The sequence below is a fragment of the Rhinolophus sinicus genome, chromosome 11 (assembly GCF_057876585.1).
Source record: "Rhinolophus sinicus isolate RSI-liver-muscle chromosome 11, RSI-T2T, whole genome shotgun sequence".
Classification (NCBI taxonomy): domain Eukaryota; kingdom Metazoa; phylum Chordata; class Mammalia; order Chiroptera; family Rhinolophidae; genus Rhinolophus; species Rhinolophus sinicus.
The window spans coordinates 23,830,892-23,857,500 of record NC_142511.1 but is presented as its reverse complement, the minus strand read 5'-3'; the positions used below and the strand labels follow the sequence as shown (position 1 = coordinate 23,857,500).

At 47.7% G+C, this 26,609-nt stretch overlaps 1 protein-coding gene across 1 annotated transcript in view; it reads right to left on the bottom strand.

Annotated features, from left to right (window-relative positions):
- Window positions 1–13: 13 nt before the first annotated feature.
- LRRN2 (leucine rich repeat neuronal 2) overlaps window positions 14–26,609 on the bottom strand; it is a 98,900-nt gene continuing 72,304 nt past the window's right edge. Inside the window, exon 4 of the transcript XR_016022778.1 lies at window positions 14–1,146. The gene's annotated coding sequence lies outside the window, so the exon portion shown is untranslated. The remainder of the gene's footprint in view (window positions 1,147–26,609) is intronic.

Genomic DNA, 26,609 nt, shown 5'->3' with positions numbered 1-26,609 from the left:
CCAGAAAATTGGCTCCAGAATCATTGTTCTTTATTCTACTGGATTGCCTCTCAAGTTCATTACATCTTTGTTGAATGAATGACTATGTCAGAGAGACAGAGATGAAGACAATTAGGAAATTGCATGAGAGAGCAGGTGGTTACAGATCAGAGTGAATCAAATAGGCATTTGCGTCTGAAAGGCTCCTTAATGGTTGTTGGCTGACTGATGGACAGACTCTGGAACAGGGACACTCTCCTGCCCAGCCCTTCCTTCCTTCTGGGATTGAGCAGCACAGGTAGATAATTGGTAGGACAAAGCCCAAGTTCATTTTGAGGGACATGTTGGAAGGATGCCACAGGGCACATTAGTACTGAGCCAGCTCGGGTAGAGACCGCCTGAGCCATAGATAATTACTGCTGAGATGTCCAGAACATAGATTTAAAAGATTCAGTCAGTCATCTCCAGCAGCTCTGACTCAGCCATAGCCCTTTTTCAGGGAACACATGGAGCGTCCAGAGGGTCCCAAAGTCATGGCTCATTTCTGCATCTGACCCTGTCCCTAGCCACAATCGGAGATCTCTGTTGTTGTTGTCAGGAAGTTTTGTTACTCAGTTTTCACGTGTAAATGTAATTTTCCCAGAGGGTGGAAATATAATTGAGCAGCCTTGGGGAATGTTCTTCTCCTCCCTTGGGAACACCTGGATGTTATACCCCCAATTAAGAGGGCCGCCAGCCTGCGCTAACTTGTGTATTCTGTGGATCAAGCCATTTCTGTTGTGCCTGCTCGTTATAGGCGAAGAGAGACACCTTTCATGCAACGAACAGGGACTTGGGGGGCTCTCCAGAAAGGGAACACAGTTTTGACAGAGGCAAGAGGCACTAAGTAGGTGCTGACTCACAGAGAAGCTGATGTGAAGCCAGAAGGCCCCTGAAAAGACGGTGTCCGCTGTGGAGGTTGCAGGCTCCTAGAAAGCCAGAACCAAGACGGCAGCCCAGAACCTTGAGGGAGAGGGGTGGCCTCCTGGAACTCGTCTTCCTGCTTCCTGGAGACGTGAGGAAGGTGTGCCAGGCAAGTATAGGACAGGCAGAATTGCAGGGGAAGACACTGGAGGCCAAATAGGAATGAGCTTTCTTTACCCAGGAGGCTGGGGTGAGTCCTGAGGCCTAAGGCAGAAGGAGAGCAGATGGCTAGCACAACCCAAATAAACCCCAGGTGCTTACACCTTGAGAAAAGGTAAAGGGACAGTCTCGGAAGGGTCAAAAGCTCCCCAGACCCAGAATGCTGAGGACCCAACACCTGAGCTTCTGTGGTTCACGCCCCCCTACCCCCCATAGAGGGCTGGGGCAAGCAAGGGGGCCCAAGGACCTAGGTGGCCTGAGGCAGTGCCAACCAGTCTACTTTCATCGTTAGTTCAGGCAGACTTGGTGATATCACTTCATTGTGTTGGATGTATCTGAGGAATCGTCCTGAGCTTCTTACAAAAGTCTCCTCCCTCTTAAAACCTCTTATTATGTTAAGGGAAAGAAGCCATATGTGTAAGCCCATTTATATGAAGGTCAAGAACTGGCAAAACCAACCTATGGTGATAGAAATTAGAACAATGATGACCTCTGTTGGGACCTTTCTGGGGGCGTGGGAATATTCTATATCTTAATTTAGATGTTAGTTACATGGGTATATACATTTGTCTAAGAATATTGAATTTTATACTTAAGATCTGTGCATCTAACTGAATGTAAATTATGTCACAAATAAATAAACAAAGTAACATTGTCTTGCTGTTCTTGGGGGAGGAGATTTTCCCACTCTTCTTCACTGTGGAGAGATAGCTGGCTGGACCCCCCAGGAAGCAGTGAGTGGCTCTGGGGTCAGACAGTCTCTGGTTCTAATTCTATTCTGCCACTATCACTGTGACCTTGGAAAAGTAATCTCTGATTTCCTAATTTTTCAAATGGGCTAGGGGATTGTTATGATAAGTAAATGAGCTATATAGCAAATTACCTGGCATAGAGATGGTTATCAGACATCACCTCCTACAGGAAGCCTTCCCTACCTTCTCCAGACTGGGTCAAGTACCTTCTCATTCCCATACACCAGCCTTTGTGCACAGGTATTCAAATCTGTGTCTCAACAATGGTGCACATCCCTGACATCCACAGACTTTTGTGGTTGTTTATTGCATAGGCAAATTGCAAATATGGAATCTGCAAATGCTGAGTCACCTATATTGTAATAATTTTATCTTTCTGGCCCCCACCTCCCACTAGGCTCTCAGATCATGAGGGCAAGGGCTGGTTCTTGCTCAGCTTTGTATCTTCCCAGCTATTGTTTGTGCTTGCTAATTGTTTCACCAGTGAGTAACTAATAAGTAAATTAGTGCATGCATAATTAATTGACTAAATTTGTGAAAGAATGCATAAACTAATGAATGTATGAATAAATGGATGAGTCCATTAGTGGGAGAATAGGTGAATGGTGAACCGATGAATGAGTAGAGAGTCCAATGAATGAAAGAGCGCTGGTTTCCTTCCTTCCAAACGGTTGTGTGGTGGTGGCAGCCCAAGTGGCCCCATCACAGAGCCCTGGGAAGAATCAGGGCTGGGGCAGATTGAGGGACAGACCTGAGGGAAAGTGCAGCTGCCAGAGCCCTTCTAATACGACCATTCTAGAGACGTCTCCCCCCTTCCTTTGGGCCACTATCTACCACCCCTCCATAGTGGTGCTGAGGGGGTGTGAGGCAGGGCATGCCTCCAGGAGTCCGGGAGCTAAGTCCATGGCTGTCCTCAACCCTGACATCCCTGCCACAGGCAGTGAGGGCCTGCTCCTCCTCCGACACCATGTCCCCGAGCAGATGCCTTTCCTCTCTTGTCAGCAACAGAGCGGCTGTCAGGAGTTTGCATTATTTATCTGTACTGTAACATTTACTGGGATTTAGTGTTTAATAACTGTCACTCCAATATATCTTTTCTTAATCCCTTCAGATCTGCTGCTATAGCAATTTTAAATATTTATCAACACTGTTCGTGTATTCACTGGTTGGGTTGCAATTTTTTTGTAATTAAAGATTTACAAGACACTGGTCAAGATTTAGGAAGGATTGGTAGAGATCAAAGGGGGCGGAGAGGAGAGATCTGGTCTTGGAAACCATTGCTTGGAATCCAAAACTGGAGTTGGCCCTCCCCTGGGGAAGGTGGAAGCTCATCCATCGGTTCCCAAACCCTCTCTTTTCCTGTCTTTCACACAGTCCAGTGTTCCCAGTAAGTGGCCTCAGTATGGGCCTGCCTTCCTCTGGAGCTTCTGTGATATGCCAGCCTTGGGCTAGATACTGGGGGACGACAGGGAGCAGGACAGAAAAGGTGCCTTTTGGCATGAAGCTTACGTTTCAGTGGTGGAGACAGACAATAAACATGTCAACAAATTTTAAAAAATCATTTTGGATTTTGAAAAATGCTATAAAGGGAATAAACAGATGACTGAAAGTGGGACACTGGTATTAGAGTTCTTTATCACAAACAACAAAAACTGACTCAGGAAAACTTAAGCAAAAAGACATTTCTAGAAGGATAAGGGAAATTCATCGTTCAAAGCAAAGAATAAAAGAGAAAAAGAAGAGAAGGCACAGGAATGAGGGCTATTTTGAGGCAGGCGCCAACAGACAGTGTCTTCAGAGGGTTGCCTTTGGGACAAAGTCTCCCAACACTGTTCTGTTTTTGTGACACTTTGCCCAGGAGTCACAGTCTAGGGACAGAAGTTTCTTCCTCTTTAGCCAGTGGATACCAGGGCACCTTGACTGACAGTTATACCAGGACTGGGGGAGGGGAAGTTATTCAAAGCAAACTCTGAGTGATGATACCAGAAGGAGCTCTAGGTAACGGACATACTGAAACCTCAGGCAAATATTATATTACAGACGGCCTTTCTGAGGCTATCTAAGCTGAGACAAAAACACTGAGGACACATGAAGAGCTGGGTGAGGAGGAACCAGCAAGTGCGAAAGCCCTGCAGTGAGAAAGAGCTTGGTGGATTTTCAAGGGGTGGTGTGGCGAGTTGTCTTCCCTCAGACTGGACTTGGGAATGGGCCCATCTCCAGTCCCCCGCATTAACCTGGGCCATGTTATGAGCCCAGAGTTTTGTTTATTCCAAATGAAATAAAATAGAAGTCCCAGGTCTAGATGGCAATCTCTTAGCTCCTAGGACCGGGAAACTAGTGAGGGTGGAATTCTGGTCAAGTCGAGTCATGTATCTGGAGGCTGTGGTGGACCCGGCATTGGGTCATGTTCATTTAATAGACTAAGGAAGGGTAAGCTATGCATGCTCAGAGCACATACGCTCCTGTCGGGGAAATGCACACAGAGCGTTACAGCAGGACAGTGATGGAAGTAAGCTTCAGAGAGTTGATTTGAAACCTTTCTTTTTTTCTAACTATGTGTTTAGTGTTATAAATTCCCTGCTAAGGACTGCTTTAGCAGTGCCCCAATGATTTTGATATGTTGTGTTTTTATTTTTATTCAATTCAAAATACTTCCTAACATCTCTTTTCTTTGGCCCATAGATATTGTTTAGACGTGTTATTTAGTTTCCAAATACTTAGGGATTTTCTAGTTATCTTTTTGTATTGATTTCTAATTTTTTCCATTGAGGTCAGAGAAGATACTTGGTATGACTTCAACCATTTAAAATTTATTGAGTTTTATTTATGGCTCAAAAGATAATGTTTCTTGGTAAAAGTTTCACATTTACTTGAAAAAAATGTGTCCTCTGCCATTGTTGGGTAGAGTGTTCCGTAAATGTTGACTAGGTCAAGTTGGTCGATAGTGTTGTTCAAATAGTCTCTATCCTTGCTAATTTTCTGACAGCTTATTCTATCAGTTATTGAGAGGGGGTATGAAAATCTCTGACTATAATTATGGATTTGTTAATTTCTCTTTCAATTCTATCAGCTTTTGCTTCATGCATTGGGAAGCGCTGTTTAAGGTATATAAATGTTTAGAATTGTTATACAATAAAAACCTATCCTGCTCCAAGTGTCAATTGAGAAAGTTGAGAAACTGTAGTCTAGATCTAGTTATTACCCCCAGTTGAGACAAGACCCGTTTATGTGCTCTACTCAACGCCCCACAAATTATGGACTTTCCCAGTCTGGCCTGTAGGTACTACTCCCAGTTTATGTGAGTTTTGAGACTGTTCCCTTTAATCCTCTCAGATTATTCTTTGCCGAGCCTCAGATTCCTCATGTGTATGTGCTGATCAGTTCTCAGCTGAATACTTGAGGGGATTCACTTTAGATTTCCAGAGTTCTCCCTCTGTGCAACTCTTTTCTCTCCAGTTTTCTTTCCTGTGAATTCTACCTGCCTCGTATGCTCAGCATTGTGTCCTTAACTTGGGGAGTCCACCAGGCTCCACCAGGGATGCCCTTCCTACCTGTGACCTGGAAACTCTCTTAAGATAGTGAGCTGGGGCAATCATAGGGATGACCTTATTTATTTTCCATTTCAAAGGAATCACTGCTTTTCATTGCCTGGTCTTGTAAATGTCTTATAAATAGTCATTGTCTTATAAATAGTCGTTTCATATATTTTGTCTGGTTTTTGGTTATTTCAGGTGGGAGAGTAAATCCTGTCCCTCTTATTCCATTTTGGCTAAAAGCTAGTCTCTTTGGATTTTGGAGACCAGTCTTGAGATGCTACGTGGAACCTCTGGCAAACTCAATAGGAGAATCCGAGGAGGCCCTGAGACATTGGGAATAAACAGATGCCCTATTTGCCAGGTCCCTCTTCTTTTGAGAAACAGTTTGGCTTATTGCTGGCCCTGACAGACTAAACCCCTGACCACTGGACACCACATAAGCATGCAACCAAAGCTACTCATCATGACTGACCGACCCATAAATTCAGGGACGCCCAGCAGCACTCTGTAATCAAGTGCAAATGACATCCGCGGTGCTGGGCCAAGCAGATGCCAATGGCTTGTGTAAGTCGTAGGAGCAAGTCACTCAAGCTCTCAGTGTGCCCATTGCTCCTGCCCTGCCATCTCTTCCTCAATCTATCCCTGCGGCCTCATGGAGAGTTGACTGAGGAGGACACAAAGAAACACTGCTTTACAAAACTAGTTGTGATAGGTTGGCATCCACCCTAAGTACAGGACTCTAGCACTACAGCCCCATTCGGAAGTGCACTGGAAGTGGAGAACGGAAATCCTCCCCGTGGGAGTACTTGGAGCAGCAGAACTCTAACTACTTTGCTTGGAAGGAGAGATGGCCTGAGGTACGGCTCTCACTAATTCACGTGCTTTGCTAATGATTCGGCCAGATGGTCAAGAGCTTGGAAGGTATAAGATTCAAGAACGGTGACAAGGAAGTTTAGAAAAAAGCTATGGGGATGGGCCTCTTGGAATGGGCACAGAACGTGAGAAAATGTGTGTCCATGTGGATGTGTACCAAGCCCTTGTTGGTGATCACGTAGACCAAACGGTCCTGTTTGCGGGAATTAGTGAGAATTGTCCCTCAACAACCCAGGGTTTGCTCAGTGGGCTCATGAACAGAGCAGCCATGGTGACTCAGCTGAAGGCTCGGCTTAGGCTCAGTCACGTAGACTCAGTCATGTTGATGATGTCATGGCCCTGTGGCAGTGTGTATGTACATGTGTGTTGCGTGTCAACACCCCATCCCTCTGGTCACCTGGGAGGGCTTTAAGGCAAGGGGTGATTAAAGAAGTCTCAGAGGGGAGGCAAGAGGGAGGCAGTCTCTGATCCGTGTTTGTTCAGGGTCTAGCATAGCTTCTGTCACAGAGTAGTTTCATTTGTTGAATGAGAAAAAAGAAAAGAAACAAAATGAATGAGTGGATCTACATGTGCGTGGAGTTGGAAGGAATCTCAGAGATGACCTAGTGCCGTCCCCAACCACTGTGAGACAACCTTTGCTGGCTCCCCACTGCTTGTTACTATACAGAGTAACGGTTCTAGTTAAGACGTAGCAAGTGCTTATCATTTTCAGTCACTCTATGTGCATTAACCTCACATAAGCCTCAAAAGCCGAGGAGGTAATTCTTATGCTTATCTACCAATGAAGAAATAGTTTCAAATAACGTCTTCAGTCACACAATTAGTAGATGACAAAGTCAGGAGCTGAGCCAGATGTGTCTGACTCCGTAGCCTTTTCTCTTTTTTTTTTGAGTGTCACAGGGGAACTTTATTGAGAGAAACATGGCCACACCCAGCAGACATGCTTTCCCTCTCATTCTGGGTTGGTCTCTCTCTTACACACACACACACACACACACACACACACACACACACACACACACACACACTCATCTCCAGCCTTGTAAACGCTATGCTGTACTCTTGGAATACATATTGTGACAGAGTTCTCACCACCTCACAAGTTAACTTGTGCTCTCATTAGCCAGCTTTGGCTGTTAGAAAATTGTCTTACATCGAGCTGAAACCTACCTCCCCGTGACTCGCAAGCACTTTTCTGAGTGTCCTCTCTGAGACTTCTGAGAACCACTGTCCTCCCGCTTCCTCAGGACTGCCCCACAGCTGTCTGGGATGGCTCTTGGTGGTTGCATGGGTGGAGGGGTCTCATCCAGGGCTGCTGCTGGTGCCCTTGATGAAAGGGCCCACGTTTCCTAATGCTCTTAGCACTGGCTCTCAGGCTGAGCAAGATGAGGCCTGACCAGTGCAGAGTTTCAGGGCCATTGCCTCCTGTCTAGACACCATATGTTATTAATGCCATCTCCCCTCACATTAACTTTTTGGGCAAGAGAATTTCTGCTACTACTCTGGCCTGTTCGGTTGCATTACTGTGGAACTTAGCTCAAAGCAGAAAATAAGATGAGAAGGCAAGAACAGCAAGCTCTCCTGGGTCTGGCCTGAGTCACCTGTGATTCTGGTCTCTGGGTCTAAGTACTGGGCAGAGAGGGAGGGAGGGGACATGGCACAGGAGCTGGAGGGCACTGCTGGTGTGTGGGGTGATGCTTGGCAACCATCTCTGCTGGAATGGAGCTGTGAGGATTGCACGTGTGTGTGTATGTGTATGTCCGTGTGTGCATATCCATGTGTGAGTGAAGTAGCAGGGAATCTTCTAGAACACTTGTTGAGTGTCTGTCTCAGCCTCATCTATCTGGGCCTTTCCATTCTCACTTTGTGTGGAAATGAATCTCGTTTCACTGGAAAAACTATCCTTCAGACTGAGCTGAGCTCCGCGCGTGAACTGCCTTCTGGACCTTCCCCCCATTCCTCCAGCCCTGGTGCAAAGAAATAGCTAAGGAGGCTGCCCTTGCATGGAAACCCAGGCGTCCGAAAGCCCATTCTGGTAACTTGTGTGAAGGCTGCAAGGAATCGGTGCACTGCCCTTCACCAGAGCCTGGGCAGAGTCCTCTTGGGCCTTTGCATGACTCTCTTTATGACTCGTGTGTGTGTGTGTGTGTGTGTGTGTGTGTGTGTGTTGCTCACCATGAATATGTCCCTTGCATGTGACCCCATGTTAATTGCCTCGGATTTCCTCTTAATTAAGAGGTAATGTGGCTCCTGGTGCACAGAAGAGGATGAGGGTGAGAGGTCTTGGCTACTTGGTTTGACCTTCTCATACCCCCATATGGTGAGGGGTGGAGGAGCTAAATGTACAGAGGGAGAGGAAGGGTGGGGGAGGCTGTGTTCTCCCTCCCCCAGCGCAGCTGTAGAGAAAGGACAGGTATCAGGCTTCCGTTCTGACATGGTCCTTGCTGGCTGTGTGAGGAAGGGCTGTGTTCACCCACCTGCCACACACGAAGACGGCACTAGAGAGCAGAGAAGGTGCGGGCTCTGGAATCGGACAGACTGATTTGAATTCTGGACCTGTTATTGGGTAAGTCACATAAACTTTCCAGACCTCAGTTTCTTTATCTATTAAATGAGGTTAAAACTTTCTACTTCCTGAGATTGTTGGGAGGTTGAAGATAATGTGTACAAAACATCTGTCTCTCAAGGGACATTTAATAAAGAACAGTAGCAATCGTTTAAGGAGACCTTGCCTGCCCCTCCCACTCTCTTGGGATGGCATGGGAATGACAGGGCTAATTGATATGGCAGTTATTTGCGGTTCTGCCGGCTGTTATTAGCTAGAGTAACGACAGCAGTATTTACATAAAATTGCCTAATACGTGTGTTCCCAGAATGCGCAGCTCTGGCGGCCCCGGAGAGCGTGCTGGCAGTTCGGGTACATCCTTTTCTGCACTCTCCCCCTTCCTCAATCATAGCTCTTCTGAATGTCCCTAGTTCAAGGACTTGCTGTTTATCAGCTGCAGGGAAAAGATTCAGGATGCTACAGGGGAGATTTTTGTATTGCTAAGTCTCTACGCTCTGAGGGGAGTGGCTAATTAGAGCCCAGCTCCAAAACCTGCATCACTGTTGCACCTGGTCCTGGGGCCCCTTGGCCTGGCTGGTTCCCCGTTAAAGCCATAGATCACAGCCATCTCCTAGCAAAGGTGGGGAGGGCCAGAGTGGCAGGTGGATCACTGGACAGAAGCCAGGAAGCCAGGAGGGCTGCGAGAAACCATATACTCTTCATAACTCAGTGTCACAGGGCAGGGGACAGCCACATAAATTCAAATATGATGATAATACAGAGCTTTGGAACAGCTCAAGGAATGCCAGGGGTTTTGTCTCATTTGCATGGCCCGCCCCCTTGCCACCTACCCTCATTTCCCCATAACTTTGGGTAGACGATGAGGGTCAGAAGACAAGAAAGAAGCCAAAACTTCTGGCTAATTGTTAACTTGACATTCATGGTTGCACATTAGAGCACTAATGGTTATATGGGGGGAAGGAAGGTGGGAGTGAGCGAGGCCCCCCGATTCCTCCCATGTCTCATCAGCCTCATGATTCAAGCCTTCATGCATTCACTCACACATTCATTCACTCACTACAAAACTTGTAATGAACACCTACACTGAGCCAGGTTGTGTTCTAGGTGCTAGACTTGAAATGAGAACCCAGGACCTCAGTCCAATTGGAATGACTGCAGTTCCATCCTTCCCTGCCTTCTCCTCAGAGCCCCCCATTTTCATTTCTGGTGGAATCTCATGGCCATTACTCAGCCCCTGAGGAGTCCCACCCTCCAGGACTTTGCTCTGCCCACATAACCTAGTGTCTTAGGAACACAGGTGAGTTAACAAAGAACACACCTGGTGTGAGAGTGCTGTGTGATCTCATGGTAATACTGAGAAGAGGCCCTAACTCAGAACTGGGGAGGCCCTGGAAGACTTCCTGGAGGAAGTGACATCTAGGCTGAGACCCAAAGGCTGACTAGAACTAGTGAGATGAAGGGAGGAAGGAGAGTTACGTGGGGGAGAATGTTCCAAACTGAGAACGTTGTGCATAAAGGGCCCAACAGAGACAATGTGATATGTCCTAGCAATTGAAATACATTTGTGTGTGGCAGGGTCTCAGAGTGTAGGAGGGAGTGAAAAGCCGATCTACCAGGAGGTAGGGTAGGGCTGGGTCATGAAGAGCAGTGGTTATGTGTCCAGGGGTTTAGTCTGAGGACAGTGGGGAGCCATGAAACATTACCAGCAGGAAAGTGATAGGACCAGATTTGAATTTTAGAATGAGCCCTCTGGCTGCTGATTCCCACCACAAAAGGAGGGAGGCAGGGAGGCCAGGTTGGAGGCTGTCACGGTGGTTCAGGGGAGAGGTGACGATGGCCTGGTCTTTCATGCCTGTTATCCCCACCTCGGTCTCCCTCCTCCAACCCATCACCTCCTTGCCCTGTGCTATGACCACTTGTCACACGCAGCCAGCTCATGACGGGACGTAGCCTACTGTTCTCCTTGCCCCAAATCTGTCTCACTGCTGTGCCCCCCTGCAGTGGGAGCTCTCATTTGAGCACATGGCTCCTGGGCATTTCTTCTACTCACTGCCTTGGAAGTCCCTGTGTTCTTTGTTCCTCCCAGGGCTGCTGGCGGGTGGGGCTCCTCAGGGGCTGAGTAATGGCCATGAGATGCCACCAGAAATGAAAATGGGGGGCTCTGAGGAGAAGGCAGGGGAGGATGGGACTGCAGTCATTCCAATCGGACTGAGGTTCTGGGTTCTCATTTCAAGTCCAGAGGTGCTGGGGAGCCCCTCATTCTCAATGATGCCTTAAAAGCAAAGGGTGGAGAAATTGGAAACTTTATACACTTACTGTTGGAAGGAATGTAAAATGGAGCAGCTGCTGTGGAAAACAGTATGGCGATTCCTCAAAAAAATTAAACATAGAATTACCACATGACCAGTAATTCCACTAGTGGGTATGTAGCCCAAAGAATTGAAAGCAGGTGTCAAAAGAGATATTTGCACACCCACGTTCACTCAGTAGCATTCACAGTAGCGAAGAGGTGGACGCAACCTAAGTGTTTATCGAGGGATGAATGGGTAAACAAAATGTGGTCTATACATACAATGGAATATTATTCAGCCTTGAAAAGGAAAGAAATTCCAACATACGAAGTTCTGACACTTAAGTTTGCGAACTTACCACTGCGCTTACATGGGCAGCACTGTACAAACAGATCGGTAAGGTTTTGTAACCTTGGTGTATCAGTGTCTCACAGCTGTGTTCGTGTTGACGTGTGGAGGTGTCCTGCTGAGTGGTGTTCATTATTGTTGTGTTTTGTGTGCCGTCGTGAGGATGTCTGAGCTTGAATTAGAGCAACGAACAAACATTAAATTTTTTGTTAAACTTGGCAAGAGTGAAAGTGAAATCAGGGACCTGTTAGTCCAAGTTTATGGGGATAATGCCATGAAGAAAATGGCAGTGTACAAATGGATTAAACATTTTTCTGAGGGGAGAGAATGCGTCACTGATGAAGAGAGGTCAGGGCGGCCAATAACGAGCAGAATTGGCAAAAACATTGCAAAAATTTGTCAAATTCTGCATCAAAATCATTCGCCAACTGTGAGAAGCATAGCAGACTAAGTAAACATCGATAGAGAAACAGGAAAAGCTTAACTCAAAATCTTGGCATGAGAAAGGTGTGTGCAAACATGGTCCCGAAGGAGTTCACCAATGAACAAAAGCAAAGGAGAGTCAAAGTTGGTCAAGACTTTTTGGAGAGGCAAGAAGATGTTTGGGGCCGTGTTATCACTGGTGATGAAACATGGGTGTACCAATATGACCCTGAAACAGAGCGTCAAAGTGCACAATGGAAGTCAGCCAATTCTCCATGACAAAAAAGTTCCATCAGTCCAAATCAAGAGTCAAAACGATGCTGCTAACCTTTTTTGATATCAGAAGGATTATTCAGTATGAATTTGTACCAACTGGACAAACAGTTTACTATTTGGAAGTGCTGAAAAGGCTGCGGGAAAAAGTTAGACGGAAACGACCTGAACTTTCGCCAACAATTTATGGCTCTTGCATCACGACAATGCACCAGCTCACACAGTACTGTCTGTGAGGGAGTTTTTAGCCAGTAAACAAACAACTGTATTGGAACACCCTCCCTACTCACCTGATCTGGCCCCCAATGACTTCCTTCTTTACTCAAAGATAAAGGAAATATTGAAAGGAAGACATCTTGATGACATTCAGGACATCAAGGGTAACATGACGACATCTCTGATGGCCATTCCAGACAAAGAGTTCCAAATTGCTCTGAAGGGTGGACTAGGCACTGGTGTCGGTGCATAGCTTCCCAAGCAGAGTACTTCGAAGGTGACTGTGGTGATATTCAGCAATGAGGTATGTCCTACTTTGGTACAAAAGTAATTGCAGTTTAAAAGGTTGAAAATAATTGCAAAAATAGCAATTACTTTTCCACCAAGCTAATAGCACTTTTTCTAGGATGAATTCACAAACCCAATTGTCTGACCGCGTGCGCTACAACATGGATGAATCTTAAGGACATTATGCTAAATGAAATACGCCAGACACAAAAATACAACTGCATGATTCTACTTTGAGGTGTCTAGAGTGGTCAGATTCATATAGAAACAGAAAGTAGAATGGTGGTTGCCAGGGGCTTGGGGAGGAAGGGGTGGGGAGTTGTCGTTTAACGGGTATAAAGTTTCAGTTTTGCAAGATGGAAAAATCCTGGAGATTGGTTGCACAACAATGTGAATATACTTAACATTACTGAGCTGTACAAGTAGAAATTGTTCAGATGGCACATTTTACAGTATGTGTTTTTAACTACAAATAAAAAAATTTAAAAATCAGATAATTTAAATTAAAAAAAACCCCAGCAAAGCAGAGTCAAGGGTGGGTGATGGGGGTGTTAGCAGCTCCATCTTTCTGAGGACAGGAGGAAATGAGGAAAGGTCAAGCCAGATTCCAGCTCTCCTCATCTGAGCTGCCCCAGGTAAGGACATCCGCTTGCCCCCACTGGGGCCTGGTGAGGAGTGAGAGGCCCCTGGAGGTGCAGAAGGAGGAGAAGCCCTGAGCATTTAGCTGGTACCCAAAATGCCAAAGGGTCACCGCTGCCATTTCCTCTAACTGCACCTCCCCCGCATATACACTGTGCCCTCTGAGGACATATTTACCACTTACTTTCCCCTCGATATTAATCTTAGCCTATTTCTTCTCTGTAAAGATAGTGGGGGGTCTGAGAGGTGGGAAACATGAAGTTGCTTTTGGTCCCCACTCATCTAGGCGTGTCTCTGCCTTCCTATTTCTCCTACCTGCTCTCTCTCTCCAGAAAACTATAGCAGAGGTCCTGCTGGAGGCAGGCGTGGATGGGGCAATAGGTGGGAAACCCCTTTCACTCATATGGCGAAATGTCAGCCTGGAGGGGAAGGCCACCACTGACTTCCCTTTTGCTCAAATGTGATGTTGTCCTTCCACACGCCCCCTCTGTCTAAAGCAGCCAGAAATACAACTAGAAGGGCTGGGCTGAGGTCAGACACTCCCTTCTCTGTCATCTCGGGCCTTCCTCGGCCATTTGGTGTGGTCCATTGCATGTCTGTGTTCCAGGGATCTTGACCATAAACACTGCAGTTGAATTCCTCAGTGTGCTGGGTAGGTTTTCCTAAGCTTTTGGGCCTCTCTTGACTAAGATGTGATGAGTTCCATAGAGGAGCCAGCAAGGAAGACAGATGGTGGTAACATGTGTGTACAAGTACGTCTTTCTTAAAACACAAGCTCCTCTTGGCAAAGCCTTCACTGGACTTTCTAGTCTTGCTTGGTTCTCCTCTTCTGAACTCTTAATCTGTGTTCCCCTTAATCTAACTGTCACGCAGGGTCTCTATCCTACTCCCCCGCTCAAGAACGCAGGATATGGTGAGGCCAAAAAGGAACACCCACGGAGCCATGGATAAGGGGTTCAGACCACTACAGTCTCTCTGGCGGCTGGGTTGGAGACACAGGAAGCAGAGCCACACGACCCGCAATCCACCGTCTGCTTCTCTGCCAACCAACCAACAACCTAGCGTAGCTATGGCAGTTATATCAGTGGCTAATGGCTAACTGGTTACAGCTGATGCCAACTAGTCACAGCGGACCGCCATCTACTACCCAAGCCAGCACCTCCCCACGTGAGGCCGAGAGCCTGGAAACTGCTCCCGGGGGCTCTGTCCCCACTCTGACACTTGATCATCGCTATTTTGTATCATTGACATAACATAGAAAATCTTTTACTGGGTAAGACTTCACTCCTTAACTAAATGGGAGATTCCTGGGAAGAAACTTCATTTCTTGTCTGACTTCTTCAGCAGGATCTTGAGGTCTTTGTTACGCAAAAATATTGTAGTGTTTTATCCATTTCCCTGGGCCTTTCTTAAATGTTTGAAATCCAAATCATTTACTTTTTCTTGTTACTTATTTTTTGTTGTTGATTTCGTTATTTAAATTATTTACTTTTGACGTGATTGTTGATTTTCTGTTCTTCAGCTGTTAATTGGTCTTCTCAAGAGCCTTGTTTTGTCAGTGGCTTGGTGGATGATTTAAACACTTTTATAACATTGATTTCATTGACCTCATTAAAATCTGCATTTTGGGGGGCAAGATATCAATTTCACTTTTCAATGGGTTCATATCATATGTGTTTGTGTTGGTGATAACCACCCATAGGCAGCGGAAACTGACAAAGACCTTTGACACATGGGCTGGGCCAGGTTAAAATGAACAACTGGGTGAGGGGTTAAGGTCAGAGTGTGGTCACTTCACTAGTGAATATTTTTTGTTATGTTGACTTTTGTGTCCTGGCACAACCTGTGAGAGCTGGAGAGTTAGTACTCAGAAAACAAGAACCTCTGTATTGCCCTTATGACACTTGGGTGGTAATTAAGAACGTACTCTCAATTTGCAAGTTGTAATTTCCCCCTACTATGGAAGGAGTCTCTGCAGAGCTGCTGTCCTGTTGTGTGGGAGGGGAAGCCTGGGTGAGTTGCTTCCAGAGTTTAGAGCAATGAGAGGGAGTCACAGGGCCAGCGTTTCAGTTCAGTCTAAGGGAGGACTTTTTTTTTTTTTTTTTTTAATTTAAAGACTTTCTATTTTTGTAAATAATCCTCATATGTACCATTCCACTTTGTGGAAAAACTGAAATATGCAGTCTGGACACAACACTGAGATTTCTGCACATTGACACAAATACTTACAATTCTATATTTTATAATATATGAGAACACTGTGTCCCATCTTAGAGACTGTAACAGATGACAGGCCTTAAACTGCAAGAGGCTTACAGATGAAACTTTAAATTTGGAAGTGCTAGCTGTGCCAAAATTCCAAACTGCTTTGAAGAGAGTATTTAGAAATAGGTCTGAAAGTAACTCCATCCCAGTTCTGTTTGGTCATTGCAGCTGCACTCTGTACGTACCTATTAGCAACTTAACCTCAGCAGAGGGTACTTCCATCAACTGTATAAAGAGTTTATTGAGGCCCAAACAGGGCTGAATGAGTAAGCAAAATGACTATCCAGAAAAAAGTTTCAATTTCCTGTTTTTCAGGAAGAACTTTTGTAACAAGTAAAACTGTTAAACTGGATGGCTACCTTGTGAGGTAATGAGCTCTATGTCACATAAAGTATTAAAGCTGGGACAAGATGAGGGGGCAGTTCTTGAGAGACCATCTAATGTGGGCGAGAGGTGGGGCTAGAGGACTCTCCCAAATCTGAGAGTCTGTTATTCCACATCTTTTGTACTATGGCATAAACTCCTGAAGACAGGACTAGATTTCACTCATCCCCCAAGCACCTCATAAATCCAGGGATAGCAGCTTGGTTGATGATTGATAAGTGTCTGCCTGGGTGGACAAGCCGTTGAATGAAGGAACCAGCTCGCGTCTTCCACATGGTCCTCAGGGCCTGGCCGTTCTAGAAACCAAAGCCAAGGTTAGACTTCCCCACAGTCCTTCTCATGGGAACCAGAGTAGGAGATGGGACCCGGGGGAAAGAAAGGAGACAGAGGTCTGAAAAGAGGGGCAGCTGAGTAGCTTATAAAGATTGTTTTAAACTATTGAGCTCCTACTACAGTGGTTCTCAGCCTTGTCTGTACATTTAAGTCACCTGGGAAGCTTTTAAAAAAATAATGATGTCTGTATCTCATCCTAGAGACTTGGATTTATTTGGTCTGTGGTTTTGGGCATCAGTAGTTTTTAAAGCTCCCCAGCTGATTCTAATGTGCAGCCAAGGCTGAGAACCACCATCTCACTAAGTGCCAGGCACTTTACATATATTTGCTCATTTAATGCTACAACTCATGAGTTAGGTCACTGCTTCTTAGACTGTGGTCCGAACCAGACACATCACTTTGGGAACTTGTGTTAGAAATGCAAATTTTCAAGCCCCACTCTAGTTTCTCAGAATTGGAACCTCTGGGGTTGGGCCAGGAATCGGTTTCAACCTCCCTCCAGGTGGTTCTGATAATGCTCCAGTTTGAGAACCACAGAATTAGGTACTAGCAGCCCTCACTCACAGGTGAGCAGACAGGTGTGCTTACTGACCCACTGTCTCAGGGACAGTAAGGATCACAGCAGGGATTGGAATACAAGTATACGCCTCTGTCCAGACTGAAATGTCCTCCTTGTTACTTATGGTCCTCTGGTCAAACTGAGACACACCGCACTGCTTGTGGGAGGTGACTGGGGTCTCTCGCGAGCCCTGGGTTGATTCCTTCTCTTTCTCTTTGCTTGGTGCCAACATGTAACTCCATCTGGAGCACAAATGCTCTTGCCCTGGGGAAGAAAAGGGCAGAATACCCCAGGATTCATTCTTAAACAGTTTTATTAGGTGCTCAAAATAGCTTCTGGCAGATGGAGTGTAGAATGGGGACTGGAAGAGCTGCAAATGACATTTACAAAGTTGTGTTTGTTTGTGCAAGCACATGTAAGTGCACGTGTGTACAGCTCGTGTGTGTGTGTGTGTGTGTGTGTGTGTGTGATGACAGAAGTGAGGAACTGGGGAAGGGGGTAGAGGACGACTAGAACAGGATGGGCGATTCTACTTGTGGGGACAGAGCCAGGAGTAGTTTCTAGGCTCTCGGCCTCACGTGTAAAGGTGCTGGCTCAGGTAGTAAATGACCATCAACTGTGATTGCATGGCCATCAGCTGTGGCTGGTTGGCCGTCAGCTGTAGCCAGTGAGCCATTGGCCACTAATATAACTGCTGTGGCTACGCTAGCAGGAAAATGGGGGTTGGCGGGAAGATGGTGGCTGGCATGGATTGCAGTTAGGATGGCAGGTTGCGGACGGTGTGGCTCCTGCTTCCTGTGTCTGCAACCCAGCTGCCAACGGGAATATAGTGGTATGACTCCCCTATCTATGGCTCCGTGGATGTTCCTTTTTGGTCTCACCATGTGTCATGCGGGGGACCCTGCTCGCTGTGCCATGTGTCACGTGGGGCGGCCTGCAGGGTCTCTACTCCTGCTCCCCACATAAGAACACAGGATGTGGTGAGGCCCAAAAGGAACACCCACAGAGCCATAGGTAGGGGAGTCATACCACTGTGGTCTCACTGGAGGCTGGGTTCACAAGACGTGCGACCTGCTGTCCGCTTTTCTGCCAACCGACCGATGACTCTCTTTCACTCTCCTCGACTCTGCTCTTCTTCCCTCCGTAGCTGCAGCAGTTATATTAGTGGCCAATGGCTCAATGGTTACAGCTGACAGCCAACTAGCCACAGCTGACGGCCATCTACCACCCGAGCCAGCACCCCTCCATATGAGGCCGAGAGTCTGGAAACTGCTCTCTGGGGCTCTGTCCCCACACCAGTCTCCCCAGACACAGCCAGGGCTCTCAGGGCACTGCCACTGTCTCTGGGCACAGCCAGACTTCCTGGACTCAGCCAGGGCTCTCAGGGCACTGCCACTCTCTCTGGACTCAGCCAGGGCTCCCAGGGCACTGCCACTCTCTCTGGGTACAGCCAGACTTCCTCACATATTCTCAATGGTGGCCAGTCAAGACACAAAAGCAAACATCTGCCAGTTCCACTACATGGTGGTATGTTCCCAAACAAACAGTCAAGCTGTCCATTAAATTAGGGATGGAAGGCAATTCCCTATAGTCCATAGTCATTCGCCAGGGCTGTCCTGGGGGTGAGGGACGACCTTGACCTCACCCTCATCTCCCATGGAGGACTCAGCAAGCGTTTCCTCCTAGGACTACAAGTCCCGCATCTGGGCTGCCTGAGCAGGAACTTCCCAGCCCACAGGGCTGCAATGACCTTCACTTTCTCTGGCTTATGCTGGTTGGGGAACCGTCCATGTCTTCCCTCCCCTCCACAGGGGTCCAGCTCTCTGGCAGCTGCTCCTCCTGGTCTTCCTAAGACTGAGTGTTCATACACACAAACTATTCCACCGTCCTTCGGAGAGCTTTGGCCGGCACCGTACCCTGCTCGCTGCGCCATGTGTCACGCGGGGTGGCCTGCGGGGTCTCTGCTCCTGCTCCCCATATAAGAATGCAGGACATGATGAGGCCAAAAAGGAACACCCACGGAGCCATAGATAAGGGAGTCATACCACTATAATCTCGCTGGTGGCTGGTTGGAGACACAGGAAGCAGGAGCCACACTATCTTCAACCTGCCGTCCACTTCTCTGCAATCTGCAACCCGCCGCGCTAACTGCAGTCCGCTCTTGCCAGCATATCACCATCTTCTTGCTAGGCCCCCATTTTTGCTAGCGTATCCACAGCAGTTATATTAGTGGCCAAAGGCTCAATGGTTACAGCTGACGGCCAACCAGCCACAGCTGATGGCCATCCAATCACAGTTGATGGCCATTTACTACCTGAGCCAGCACCTTTCTATGTGAGGCCAAGAGCCTAGAAACTGCACTCCTGGGTCTGTCCCCACACCGTGTCCTGTGTTCTTATGTGGGGAGCGGGACCAAAGACCGCACAGGCCACCCCGCGTGACACATGGCGCAGCGAGCAGGGTACAGTGCCGGCCAAAGCTCCCCGAAGGGCAGTGGAGCAGTTTGTGCGTATGAACACTCAGTCTCAGGAAGACCAGGAGGAGCAGCTGCTGGAGAGCTGGACCCCCGTGGAGGGGTGGGAGGACGTGGATGGTTCCCCAACCAGCATAGGCCAGAGAAAGCGAAGGACGTTGTGGCCCTGTAGGCTGGGAAGTGCTTGCTAAGACCCTCACCCCCAGGTTGGGGAGGACTTGGAGCCCTCACCCTGCGGAGAGGGCACATATTGTGAGGCTAACACGCAGCCCTGGTGAATGACTATGGACTATGGGGAATGGGCTCCATCCCTAATTTAATGGACCGCTTGACTGACTGTTTGCTTGAGAACCTACCACCATGTGGTGGAACTGGCGGATGTTTGCTTTTGTGTCTCAACCAGCCGCCGTGGAGAATATGTGAGAAAGTCTGGCTGTACCCAGAGAGAGTGGCAGTGCCCTGAGAGCCCTGGCTGAGTCCAGGAAGTCTGGCTGTACCCAGAGAGTGTGGTAGTGCCCTGAGAGGCCCTGGCTGTGCCCAGAGAGAGAGTGGTGGTGCCATGAGAGTCCCTGGCTGTGCCCAGGAAGTCGGGCTGTGCCCAGAGAGAGTGGCAGTGCCCTGAGAGCCCTGGCTGAGTTCAGGAAGTCTGGCTAGAGTGGCAGTGCCCTGAGAAACCCTGGCTGTATCCGGGTAGACTGGTGGTACCCTAAGAAGCCCAGGAAGTCTGGCTGTACCCAGAAGGACTGGTGGTACCCTGAGAGGCCCTGGCTGTGTCCAGGGAGGCTGGTGGTACCCTAAGAAGCCCAGGAAGTCTGTCTGTGCCCAGAAGGACTGGTGGTGCCCTGAAAAACCCTGGCTGTGTCCGGGAAGACTGGTGGTACCATAAGAAGTCCAGGAAGTCTGGCTGTGCCCAGAAGAACTGGTGGTGCCCCAAGAAACCCTGGCTGTGTCCAGAGAGCCTGGCTGTGTCCAGGATATTGCATTCACCTCCAGGCTCCTCGCACAGGGCCCCTTGCGGAAGACGCTTGTCACATAGATTGTGAGCCGAGACCCTGTAGGGGTGGAGTGTGGGGGCAGAGCCAGGAGTGCAGTTTCCAGGCTCTCGGCCTCACGTGGAAAGGTGCTGGCTCAGGTAGTAAATGGCCATCAACTGTGATTGGATGGCCATCAGCTGTGGCTGGTTGGCTGTCAGCTGTAACCAGTGAGCCGTTGGCCACTAATATAACGCTGTGGCTACACTAGCAGAAAAATGGGGGCTAGCAAGAAGATAGTGGCTGGCAAGCGCGGACTGCAGTTAGGACGGCGGGTTGCAGACAGTGTGGCTCCTGCTTCCTGTGTCTCCAGCCCAGCCACCAGCGGGAATGTAGTGGTATGATTCCCCCATCCATGGCTCCGTGGGTGTTCCTTTTTGGCCTCACCATGTCCTGTGTTCTTATGTGGGGAGCGGGACCAGAGACCCCGCCTGTCACCAGGAGTGACACGAATCTATCCAAGATTAAAAAGGAGAAGTGTTTCCCAGGCACTTGGGCAAACATGGTGCCCTCCCTGGGCACGTGGCGGTCAGACAGCTGTTGTTGACTGGCTGAGTGAGCTCTAATGTGGCTCTCAGGGTTGGGGGACCCACCTGAGCTTCACTTCAGGGTGAAGTGAAGTTCCAGAAACCTTGTAGGTTTTGATGGGCTGAAAGCTCAAAGCTTTGATCAAAGGTTAGGAACAGTCATAACAGCCCTTGCTTTGCATATGAAAACAATGGGAATTCATTTCATTTTCCTTATTTTAAAGGAAACGTCTATCTATGTAAATCTAAATCCCATTTAGGTGCAGATATGGTAGATTCTCATCTATTTAATTCTCCCTGATGGACCCTCAAGTCATCATGGGGGCTGTTTCCCATGGCAACTCCCAACTGTAGTCTGGAGTCCTGCAGCTGTGGGTGTGACTCTCAGACCCCCTATTACAGCAATTCTTGATTTTTGGGGGGCTTTGGACCCATTTCAGAATCTTAACAAACCCAAGGCAGTGTCTTTCCAGTAAATTTCACATATACATATAAGCAGAAAATTTTGTCAGCAATTTATAGTGGTCCATGGACTGTCCAAGTCCCTTTTGAACCACTGAAGAGTATGGCCCTCCATCTTCCAGTGACCCTCAGTCCAGCCCTGTCCTGAGCCAAGAGACGGGTTGTAGCTCCCCACCACCCTCACTGTAAAATGAATGGAGGTAATGATATCGAGGCCATTAGAAGGCAGAGGCCTGAACCAGATGACTCTGCCAGGCTGGCTTTGGCTGTAAGAGACCTTACCAAGCAGTGGCCTTTAAGCTCCAGAGCCATGTACTTGCAGCTCCGCCCCCACAAGTCCTGGGACCTGCCCATCACATACCCAGCTCCTCAAGTCCTTGTCAGTGCAGGTGGTACCATCTCTTCACGCTCTCTAGTTAGTACCTGATTGTTTCTGGTTAGCAGCACACCCGGCTGAGAGGAGTGCACTGAACTCACGTCCTTTTTTTCTTATAGGAGGTAGGTGAATAGAGCATGGGGATTTGTACTTAGAAGACCCAGGTTCAAATTCCAGCTCTACCCTTACTGGTAGTGTGACGTTGGGTACGTCCTGTAAAATTTCCAAGCCTCAGGCTCCTTACTTGTAAAATGGGGATAACACCATACCTATGTTGCCTAATTCACTGAGTTATTACTAAGAGCAAATGAGAAAGCAGATATCAGTGAGCTCAGTCGTACCAGTGTACTGCAATTGTTCTTACCACGCAGGTTGAACCTGGGTTCCTTCTTTCCTGACCCCAGGCTGACCGCCTGGCCCATTTTGATTCCTGAGGTGGCAATGAGGGGATGAGGAATAGCTCCTTTGCACTCCCTCAACCTACTGTGTTCTGTTGCTGCCAAGGGAGCTGCCATTTTCCAACAGTGGCTCTTCAGAGGTCTCAGACATCCGTGAGCAAGACCACCAGGCCCCTTTGCAGACAGTGGTGCTGAAGGTGGGGGTGAGAGACTGTGGCGATTGGAAATTTCTACAAACAAGGCAGAGGAGAACTCTGGATTCCTTGCTGGGGACAATAGAAAGGGGAACCTGGAGGGGCACAACACTTGAAGTGTGTGGAGGAGGCTAAGATGCTGCTTCCTGACTGGGCCTGGGCAGCAGACGGTCACAAGAAGCAGAACCAGTGTCTGGATGAGGACGAAGTGAGGACGGCTCAGGAGGGCTTTGTGGCGTGAGAATGACACTTGGCCAGAAGGAGGACATAGGGGCCATGTTTTCTCATTGATTTTAAGATATGGGCATTGGGGCCAGAGGAAGCAGTGGCGGGGACTCCCACCACCTAGACACTTACTTGGTGCATTGCTCAGCTCAGTGTCGAGCTTCTGATGAGCTCCTGAGTTGCCAGCTCACATCTGAGCTCAGAGGCAAAGGAAGCCCATGGGCAAAGGCAGCCCATGGGCAAAGGCTGTTCTGGACGTAGTTCTGACCAACGAAGAAAAACTGACTGGTAAGGGTAGGGATCAAATCTGCAGAGGAAGCCATTATGGAATTTTAGAGTTCATAGTATCTAAGGAAGGGAAGGATGAAGGGGCAAAATGAGATATAACTAGACTTCTAGGAAGCACATTTCAAAAAGCCAGAGAAAAGAATCAGAAGCTGTACTTCTCAAGACAATATAGTTAAGAGGTTTTAAAACTGAAGTCCTTACAATAAAGTCATAAATTATCCTGAATATCTACAGAAGGTGCCACAAAATGTACACACAGTATTAGAAAAGAAAAAAACTGTATTAAAATTGTAATATTCAATATATATAGGTAACAAAAGATGAATACAAGTCATGTGTACAAGGTCTGACAATTAGGTTCGCGAACTTGTTGCAATGATGTTGCTGACCTTTTGATATCAGAGGGATTATTCATTATGAATTTATACCAACTGGATAGTTAATCAAGTTTACTATTTGGAAGTGCTGAAAAGGCTGCATGAAAAAGTTAGACGACCTGAACTTTTCGCCAACAATTCATGGCTCTTGCATCATGACAATGCACCAGCTCACACGGCACTGTCTGTGAGGGAGTTTTTAACCAGTAAACAAATAACTGTGTTGGAACACCCTCCCTACTCACCTGATCTGGCCCCCAATGACTTCTTTTTTTGCCAGAAGGTAAAGGAAATATGGAAAGGAAGACTTTTTGATGACATTAAGGACATCAAGGGTAATATGTTGACAGCTCTGATGGCCATTCCAGAGAGTTCCAAAATTGCTTTGAAGGGTGGACTAGGCGCTGGCATCGATGCATTGCTTCCCACGGGGAGTACTTCGAAGGTGACCATAGTGATATTCAGGAATGAGGTATGTAGCACTTTTTCTAGGATGAGTTCGCGAACTTAATTGTCATATACATTTTTGGGGGCACCCCCGGCATATATAAAAAAGAGGGAAGCATCTAAAAATAAGAGTGGCTGCACAGGGAGCCCTCTAAAATCTGCACAGAGTTTAGAGGTTCTCATGTTCTTGAAAAACTACTGACATATTTTGAAAGTACATGCATTTGAATCTAGTAGAGCAGGTGGTTGAGACAGAGCCTTTGGAATCAGACAGCATTTGAATCCTGACTCTGCAACCTACTAGCTGTGTGACCTGGGATAAGTCATTTAGCCTCTTTGAACTCTGATATCTCAATTTGTCAAATGGGGATAGCAGTATCCACTTTGTAAAGTGGCTGTCAGTGAAATGAAATGGTGTGTGTGAAATTCTCACTAGAACGGGCAGCACCTAGTAAGTGCTCAGTGTTAGCCATTATTACCGTTCTATAAAAAATACAAGGAGATGGTGTAAATCAAGGGACAACTGCAAAAGGTAACTCCAATGGGTACGAACATAGTAGGAAGCTTAAATATAGGTGATTTGACACTTGTGAAACCCAGGAGAAACACAGATTCTTTCAGTGAAATCATCAAGAGGGGAGGTAGGCAACAGGCCCAGAGCAGCTAAAGCACTGTCAGCATTGTCAACGGCGACAGAGGAGGGGCAGGATCGGGACTCCTCTTGTCCCTGCTGTCTCCCCGTGGAATGATGTGCTTGAATGACAAACACAATGAGGAAGGAACTGAAGGCCAATGAAGCTCACTCCTCACTGTGGTGGATGAGTTCCAGCCTCTGTTACAAGGCAGGGCATTGACAGACTTGCAAACGTGATCTGGAGCCTTGATCTACGTGAGCTACTTTGAAGCTCCACGGGGAAACACAAAGGGGGTCAGGAGCCTGTGAAAGAGTAAATGTGACTTTGATTTTCAAAAATAGGGGAAAGGATAGATTTAGAAAATACAGAATTGTGCTTGGTGTCCATTCCTGGCAAAGTTCTAGACGCAATGATTAAACCGAGGTAATTATTTCAGTAGTTTCCTAACTGGCCTCTGTCTGCCCTCAGCTACCCCACATCCCATGCTGTCCTCAGTCTAACAACCAGAGAGAGGGGTCCCCTTAAGTCAAATCATGCCATGTTGGCTCAGGACCCTCCAGTGGTCTGTGAGGCCCAACACAACTGCCTGGCTAGTTCTCCGATCTCAGGTCTCACGGTTACTCTCCTCCCACCCTCTCTTGCTCTGGCCACACTGCCCTCCTTGCTTTTGGCCTTCACCCACGCTCTTCTCTCTGCCTGTATCACTCTTCCCCCAGACAACTGCTCAATTCTCTCTCTCAAAAGTCACCTTAACAAGGCCTGTGCTGAGCACCCTATGTTAGCCCCCAAACCCACTCTCATCCTCTTCCCTGATTTATTTTTTTCTCCATAGCACTCATATAGTTCTACTTACTGTCCTGTCCATCAACTTTCTCCCCTCACTAAAATGCAAAGTTGGGCTCAGAGAGTTTTATCTGCACCCCCAGTTCCTAGAATTGTGCCTATCGCATAGCCATGTTCAATAAGTATTTGTGAGTTGGAGGGAGGGAGCAGGAAGAAAAGCAGAGGGGAAGATGGCTTGGCACACCTAGAAAGAATTCACCAGGCCAGGGTGGCCAGCCCAGTGTGCCCAGGACAGAGTTTCTGAAACAAGGGACTTCCAGTGCTAAGACCAGGAAAGCCCCAGTTGGCCGTCCTACGCTCGATCAGCCAACCTCATTTACTTCTATGACATAAGGACTACACTGGTAGCTCTCTGGATGCCACAAACTCGCTGTATCCTCATTTCAGCACCACCTCCCACAAAGTTGGCCTCGTGGGAGAATGCAGAAACGTCGGTTACAAGATAGTGTATTTAACTGGTTTGCAGTAGACTGAGTGGCCACACCAGACATGTTCACTGACGGACGCATATCCGGCTGGTGGGAAGGCTGCTGTGGTGACACAGAACGGGTGCACCCAGGTCTGTTCCACAATCTAGCTGAGCTGTGGCTGAGGGCGTAGAAGGCAGGACAGAACGATGTAGCACATGCACTACGGAGGGAAAGCTAATATGTTCAACGATTAGGCTGGGTTTGAAATCATCTTCATAGGTAGAAATGATAGGCCCTACATAACAATTTAAAATTTAAACAGAAATAAATATTCTTTCTATTTAGGGTTAAAAAAAAGCAATCTTAAATGTACAGAAGAGACCAGGTAAATAGCTGTTTTGTTTGTTTTAAACCCAGCATGTTTAGTTGCCCACAAGCTCCGTCTAGTGTGAAAGCTAAGACTTCAAATGCCACTTAGGCCATGTTAATAGACATAGAAGGCACAGTCCCACTGTCCTCCCACCTGGTTGCAACACACCTGAGCCAGGTGCCCAGCTCTGTACTAGGGAAAGGCTGCTCACTCTCGTTTGCTCAGGTTCTAGGACACAGCAACTCACAAAGTACTTTTTCTCTCCCTCTCCCTTGCTGGTTATGTCCTGGCAGCGTCATCTCTTTCCAGGAGAAAAGAGGCCACTTGCTCCCATCCTCTCCCCAGCTTACCTAACTTCTCTGGGGTAGCCAACATGGCTTCCACCACCCCCTCAGGATTCTGGTCTGCAGCTGAGGAGTCTGAGGAAAAGGAGGGTAGCAAAAAGGTCTTCCATCTTCCAGCCTCTCCATCTTCCAAACTCAGGCATATTTAGAGTATTCTGAGCGAGTGGAATCTAAGGCCCTGGGCCTCTAGCTGTGCTGGTAGCCACTTCCTGGGTTGCTATGACCGGGCGCAGGGCTCCTAGGGGTGTTGTGGAGTGTCAGCAGATGTGCTGACGGGAGAGGGCTTGAGGGCTCCACAGGCTTACCAGGGCTCTGAGTGCTTATTTAAGGGAACAGCACCCCAAATCTCTGTGCCATGTGGG